Below are 7,914 nucleotides of genomic sequence, written 5' to 3' on the forward strand. Positions count from 1 at the left end.
TTACTGAAGCTAAGTTTCTAACTTTTGGGCTCTCCTATCATAACTTCTTCGGAGAATCAGCCCATTGTAGCAGAAGTTGTCGGCTTTCAGATGATTGGGTTTAGTGCTATATCTCTGCTTGCTCCTGTTGATTAGGATACTGAAGTAGTTCCCTACGATCAACCATTATTGTGTAAGCAGACATGGCAGCAACTCCTCTCCCTGTAACCACCAAAGACAAAAAGAGCAGGTATCATTTATTTTTAAGAAAGGTTTAGTATCAGTAAATTAATTTAAAAGATTTATCTAAAAATATTTCATAAACACAATTATACTACATGCCTTAGTTAGAATATGTCTAAAAGTAATAACAATATTTTAAACTTTGATAACAGGTTGTCACTGAATGTAACAATTCTATTCCTTGGTGCTTACTCCAGGTTCAGTGCTGTAGCTTTATTCTATTCCTACCTGAGGGCAAAACTGAATTAAAAATGGCAGTTGTATTTTAATTAAAAATAACAGTTAAAAATGATTTTGAGAACATAGACTTCTAAATCTAAGTCAGTCACTAGGAGACTTTTGTTTTAACCTTTCCCGTGTTTGAAACAGGTTCTAAGTAATGTGTTCTCAACCTGTTATAAAACATTTATGAAGACCTTGGCCAATTGGCTCAGTGAACAGAATGTCACCCTGGTGTATGGATGTCCCAGGTTCGATTCGCGGTCAGGGCACACAAGAGAAGTAACCATCTGCTTTTCTCTCCCCGTCTCTCCCTCTTCTCTCCCTCTCCCCCTCCTGAAGCCAGTGACTCAATTGAGCATTGGCCCCAGGCACTGAGAAAAGCTCAGTTAGTCTAGACATCGACCCTAAATTGGATTGCCAAGTGAATTTGTCAGGGTGCATACAAGCGTCACTCTCTCTATGTTCCCTCCTCTCACTTAAAAAGAAATTACAAAATTGCATTGCATAAAATTATTCATGTGTCCTTTGAATGTGATCAAACTACTTTTTACAATAAATTATTACATAAAATTCAATGTTACTAATTATTCATTAACTGTTAATTGTATATTTATCATTGTTTCTTTACATTAAAGTGACATATAGATATTTCATATTGAAAAAGTCAAATGAAATATGAGTTTAATTTTTCCAGATTTTTGACTTGACTGAAACATATTTACCTTTAAATTTTTTTATTTATAGATATTAATGTAGATAAAAAGAACACATTTAATTTTATAAGCATTCAGCCTCTGGATAGGACAAAAGAGCTCTGTAAGAATACAAGAGATATAGAAAAACTAAAATTAGATTGTGTACTATGATTTTAAAGCACTGTCTTAAATTCTTAACTAGGAAATATCTTTAAATATTTTTTCACATTTTTATGTAGTATATTTATGCCACCTTCTAGCAATGGCCCCTTAAGCTAAAAAATCAAATTAAAAGGCTCTGATAGCATCAAATAATTTGGTATTTCCATACAGAATCACTGGCTGACATTTTTTTTTACAGAGACAGAGAGAGAGTCAGAGAGAGGGATAGATAGGGACAGACAGACAGGAATGGAGAGAGATGAGAAGGAAGCATCAGTCATCAGTTTTTCACTGCGACACCTTAGTTGGTCATTGATCACTTTCTCATATGTGCCTTGACCATGGGCCTTCAGCAGACTGAGTAACCCCTTGCTCAAGCCAGTGACCTTGGGTTCAAGCTGGTAAGCTTTGCTCACATCAGATGAGCCCACGCTCAAGCTGGCAACCTCAGGATCTCGAACCTGGGTCCTCCACATCCCAGTTCGACGCTCTATCCACTGCACCACCGCCTGGTCAGGCCATTTTTTTAGGTTGAGTGAAATGAGGCCACAATAGTGATCTCTACTGTTCTGTCAGTTTCCTAGTTCCAGTTTCAATATACCAAAATGGATGCTAAACAGTCAAAAAAGGCTGTAAAAATTAAACAGTTGGAAAAATACCAACTGTTCATGGGTAGATGAAGTAACCAGAATTTTATTTCACACAGGGCTGGTAGTATAAATTGGAAGAAAAAATTGGTATTCTCCAATAAAAATAAACAAGAACTTACTTTATGATCCACAGTTCAACTCCTCAGATAATTCCTCAGTGCAGCCATTTTTTAGTACCAGGATGTTAAAGCAATGCTTCTAAACATCAGTGTGCATATTCATCACCAGGAATCTTGTTAAAATGTAAATTCTAATTCAGCAGGTGTAGAGTAAGGCTTCAGAGTTTGCATTTCTAACAAGTGCTCAAGTGTATCTGGGTATAAAATGTGTCCATAGATCACACTTTGAGCAGCAAGGTGCTCTCAACTAATTTTCATTGCCCAGGATATATAGGTTATGCCTCAACGGACTCTGATGTACTTGGTCTGGGATGGCCTATACATCAAAATTTTTTAAAGTCCTGCAAGTAATTGTAATATCAGAAAAGCTCAAGAACCTCTATGCTAAAATGCATGTCTTATAAATTTAAATTTAGTATTATCAGTAGTCATAATATGGTCCTTTTGCCCATTTTTGTGCCTTATTTCATACCTCTTTATGACAAAACATCAATATATATGGTAGGAATCAAAGTAAGACTTTTATTCTTTTCCTCATCCATCTCTGAGGAGCCAAAAGTCATTTAAGATAAAAGAGAAGGATCAGGCAACCTGGATTTGGGAGAATAAGCAAAAACATGTTCTAGGGGGTATTTTAACAGTTAGTAGTTGAGACCAAAATGGGAGGATTCGAACAGAATGTTGTCACAGTTCTCACTTTCCAGCCTGAGCTTGTGTCAACATAGACAAAAGTCTTCTTTCCTTGAGTCCTGGCTATACCTGAGAACCAAAGAAGCTACAAAAAGTTTTGGGTTTTTTTTTCCTTCTCAATATGCAAGGTGCCATAACTGGCTAAAATGTGGGAGACTTCCAATAGCAATGTACAGACATGCAATATTTTACCCAAAGCATAAACCACACAAGGAAACTTAAAAGTGACTGGAGGATGATGATAAAAGTGGTGATGATGATGATGAATACAATATGGCTAACACAAGTGTTTATACTGTGCCAAACATTGTCCTAAGCAATTTAAATACATCATCTCATTTAATCTTCACAGTAACCAATTGTGTTGACACTTTTATTATTCTTTAAAAAATTTTATTTATTGGCCCTGGCCGGTTTGCTCAGTGGTAGAGCGTCGGCCTGGCGTGTAGAAGTCCCGGGTTCGATTCCCAGCCAGGGCACACAGGAGAAGCGCCCATTTGCTTCTCCACCCCTCCCCCTCTCCTTCCTCTCTGTGTCTCTCTTCCCCTCCCGCAGCCGACGCTCCATTGGAGCAAAGATGGCCCGGGCGCTGGGGATGGCCCCTTGGCCTCTGCCCCAGGTGCTAGAGTGGCTCTGGTCACGGCAGAGCGACGCCCGGGAGGGGCAGAGCATCGCCCCTTGGTGGGCAGAGCGTCGCCCCCTGGTGGGCGTGCCAGGTGGATCCCGGTCGGGCGCATGCAGGAGTCTGTCTGACTGTCTCTCCCGGTTTCTAGCTTCAGAAAAATACAAATAAATAAATAAATAAATAAAATAAAAAATAAATAAAATTTTATTTATTCATTTTAGAGAGAAGAGAGATAAAGAGAAAAGGGGGGAGGAGCAACAAGCATCAACTCCCATATGTGCCTTGACCAGCCAAGCCCAGGGTTTCAAACTGGCGACCTCAGCATTCCAGGTCAATGTTTTATCCACTGCGCCACCACAGGTCAGCCTTATTATTCTTATTTTAAATGTGAGGAAACAAAAATTAAATAACTTACCCAGGTTCACCCAAGATGAGTGGCTAAGATGATATGTGACCCAAGCAATCTAAGTTTAATTAATCATTATATCAAACATCCTCTCCAAAATAGGAAAGGAAGAAGTATCCTCAGTGAACTAAGAGCCTGTGCTTCCTCATATCTAGGGGACAGATGTGTGTGTGTGTGTGTGTGTGTGTGTGTGTGTGTATGTGTGTGTGAATGATCTGAGACAAACTCAGAGAGAAGAGAGGACCTCAAAACAGGCTGTGAAAGAAATATATTGAAAATACCAAATTTGACAGAGTAAAGAGATAATAAAATTTTCTGGAAACTGAACTGAAAATCCCATAATTCTCACTTTTTTTTTTTTGTATTTTTCTGAAGGTGGAAACGGAGAAGCAGTCAGACAGACTCCCGCATGTGCCCGACCGGGATCCACCCGGCATGCCCACCAGGGGGCGTTGCTCTGCCCATCTGGGGCATTGCTCTGTTGTGACCAGAGCCATTCTAGCACCTGAGGCAGAGGCCATGGAGTCATCCTCAGCGCCCAGGCCAATGGATCCTCCGCTGTGGGAGGGGAAGAGAGAGACAGAGAGGAAGGAGAGGGGGAGGGGTGGAGAAGCAGATGGGCGCTTCTTCTGTGTGCCCTGGCCAGGAATCAAACCCGAGACTCCTGCATGCCAGGCCGACGCTCTACCACTGAGCCAACCGGCCAGGGCCAATTCTCACTTTTAATGAAGTGTTAAAGCACAGTCATGGAGAAATGCGGAAAAAAATACTGTTTGTCTAAACTTGTTCATATTTTACTAATTCAAAGCAATCTGATAGCATTAAAGAGACTCAAGCAACCCTTATGACTTTGGATATAGCATACAAAATCTATAAATTTTTAACTTTGAATTTTATAAACTAAATGTGCCACAAAAGAAACAAAATATTTTGAGTATTTTTTTCCAGAACTAGACATTAGGATTAACATAGGTACAGATTTCATATGGTCAAAAAAAGATCGGACTGAGAGAAAGGAAGAAGTTTTGAAAGGGCTAAAGAAAATAAAAACATAGAGAAACAGGTTTATCATTTCCTTGGTAAATCTTTTTTACTGGGAAATAATTTCTTTCTACCCATAGCCATGAAGACGAGGTAATAGGCTAACTCCTTTCCACATCAGGCAAGGAGAAACCAGAGGCCATATTAAGGTTAAGAACTGGCTCATTTTTTTAAATTGAGATTATTAGGGTGACACTTGTTAACAATTATACAGGCTTAATTTGAGAAGAACTCTGAGCAGGCACAGGTAGCCACACTCTGGAATGAGGTCATGGTCAGGTGGGGCCAGCAGCCACTTGGCTGTTCCAACACTTCAACCTGTATTCTAATGTTAGCTTTCCTGGGCTTGAGGATCACTGGGCCACACTCTCTATACTGTCTTTCTGGTGAGTTTATCCAGTCCTATGACCTCAAAAACATCTATAGGTGATGTCTCCCCTATATGTATTTCCAACCCGGACATCCCACCTGAACTCCAGATTCATTTTTCTGGCTTTGTGCATATTTCCACTTGGACATCTAATAGTCATCTCAGATTTAATAAGACCTGCCTTCTCCAATACTCGTCTCCTCTTGCAAATGTCCCCAGATTAGTAAATAACACTACTATTTACCCAGGAATTCAATTACAAATACTAAAATCTAGATTATTTTCCCTATTTCCCACTCCTTACCTCTAGTCCATAAGTAAATCTTGTCGGTTTACTTATACAGGGATTACTTACCTCATCGGCTCATCCAGTGCAGTTGGAATTTGTCTACATCTCTTCATCTCCTCATTTATCACTGATCCTCATTGTCTCTCACCTGGACCAGCTACAATAGGTCCTAACTGGTCTCCTAGTTACAACTTTCCCCTACCCTCTACATTCTTCAAAGCAGGAAGTCACTGACTAACTTTCAGGATTTATTCTACTTGATATTCAGTATCAAAAATTTGACCTTCAGCCTTGACCTTATATTTTTCAGCCCTTCTAATGAGGTAACTTGTGGGTTTTGTTATTTTGTCAACTATAATATCAGAAAAGGTAAAATTGAAGGAGAAAAGTGTATAAACACTTTATAAGAGCAATATCAATACATACACGTCCGGCATGTTGACCATGGGAAGTCCATGCTGCATTTATGGAAAAGTTGGACTCAGGCTCATTCCCCATTATTACTATTGCCCAGGGTGAGCTTCTGAAAGAGGTATTGTACTATTCAGACTTCTAAGAATCCCATGTTGATACCCAGAAGAAACAAACCTTAATATTTGAACAAATTAATGAGCTAAAATAAAACATTTCAGACAAAGTTAGAAGACTCTCTTTATTTTAATCCCTGCCCAATCCCATTCTTCACTTCTTCCTTAGAGGCAACCAGTATTATTAATTCCATACTACTTTTTTGTTATAGTTTTACCATGCACATGCACCCACATTCACCAGGGTCCCACCTCAGCCCACCCCCATATACCACATTTTTTTTCCTGAAGTTGGAAACGAGGAGGCAGACAGACTCCCGCATGCGCCCGACTGGGATCCACCCGGCATGCCCACCAGGGGGCGATGCTCTGCCCATCTGGGGCTTTGCTCTGTTGCAACCAGAGCCATTCTAGCGCCTGAGGAAGAGGCCACAGTACCATCCTCGGCACCGGGCCCAACTTTGCTCCAATGGAGCCTTGACTGTGGGAGGGGAAGAGACAGAGAGGAAGGAGAGGGGGAGGGGTGGAGAAGCAGATGGGCGCTTCTCCTGTGTGCCCTGGCCGGGAATCGAACCCGGGACTCCTGCACGCCAGGCCGACACTCTACCACTGAGCCAACCAGCCAGGGCCTACCAAATTTTTTATAAAAGGAAGATTAATTCTGTGTCTTCCTGGGTCCCATGGTATACCTCCTCCCTCCATCCATGGTCATATGAAATATGTCCTCCTTCCACCCATGTGGAGATCCCATGCTGCATGTGGTTGGGGTATGAGTGGGTAGAGATATCTGGATACCTGCTTTAGCACTTAAAAGGTGAGGGTTTTGTACATAAAAATCAAGGAAAGACCTTTATCTACTTAGGAACCAATAACTTTACTTAGGTAAAACTTGAACATAAAAACTTAAGTGAACGTGTTGCAAGGGCAATACTGCAACATGCATGCTGGATATGGTGACCAGGCTAAGTCACTTCGTGGCTATCGGGAAGGCAGTCCAGGCTCAGTTCTTGCTGTCGCCCAGGGTGAGCTTGTCAAAGAGGTGCTCTGCCAGGCCGGATTCCGGGGCTCCCATCCTGCGCAGGTTGGTGATGTGGTCCCCCAATTCTTTGATGAACGTCACCTGTTCGTGCAGGTAGTGACGCTTCAGGAAGTCGCACAAGTGGGCATCCTGCTTCTCGCTGGCCAGCTGGTGCAGGTTCAGCAGGCTCTGGTTCACATGTTTCTGCAGGGACAGGGCGCTCTCCATGGCCCCCAAGCCACTCTGCCAGTTCTCTTGCTCCGGCCTCCTGATGTTGCGCAGGCGGATATTGCCTCCGCGTTGGTTCTGCAGCCACATTAGCTTCTCCACGTTCTCCCTCTCCTTTTCAGACTGCTGAAGGAAGAACTGTTTGAAGTGCTTCAAGGCCACATCTTCCCGGTCAAAGTAGAAAGCCATGGAGAGAAACACATAGGAGGCATGGGATTCCAAGTTGATCTGGCTGTTAATGGCGGCCTCGCAGTCGGCGTGGTAGTTCTGGCGCACTTCCAAATGCTCCGGGGTCGCCATATCAGGCACTGCTGTGCTGGTTTGGAAGGCACCAAGGCAAGGACACCGGGAAGCGGAGGGAAGGGATGGCTGCAGTGGGGAGCCTTAGAGTGTCTGAGTGACTAGTGTCACCACAGCGGACTTACTGTGCTGGAGCGTTAGGCCTCGAGCGGCTGGCGGTTGGCTCTGCAGTGAGACCGGAAACAGGAAGCGGGAGGGTGGGTGCGAGGGACGATCCGTTGTTCGAAAGGGGGGTTTAAGGGGGACCGAGGTGGGCGGCACCCCACGGACATGTTCCAAGTTCCATCATAGCCTGGGGGAAGTGGTGAGCACCTCATATTGAATGCTTTAAATTTTGCAATGATATTTCT

General features: G+C 42.6%; 1 pseudogene; it reads right to left on the reverse strand.

The window, feature by feature from the left end:
* Positions 1-7,018: 7,018 nt before the first annotated feature.
* On the reverse strand, positions 7,019-7,564 carry LOC136385594 (ferritin heavy chain pseudogene; annotated as a pseudogene).
* Positions 7,565-7,914: the final 350 nt, after the last annotated feature.

Source organism: Saccopteryx leptura, chromosome X (genome assembly GCF_036850995.1).
Source record: "Saccopteryx leptura isolate mSacLep1 chromosome X, mSacLep1_pri_phased_curated, whole genome shotgun sequence".
NCBI lineage: Eukaryota > Metazoa > Chordata > Mammalia > Chiroptera > Emballonuridae > Saccopteryx > Saccopteryx leptura.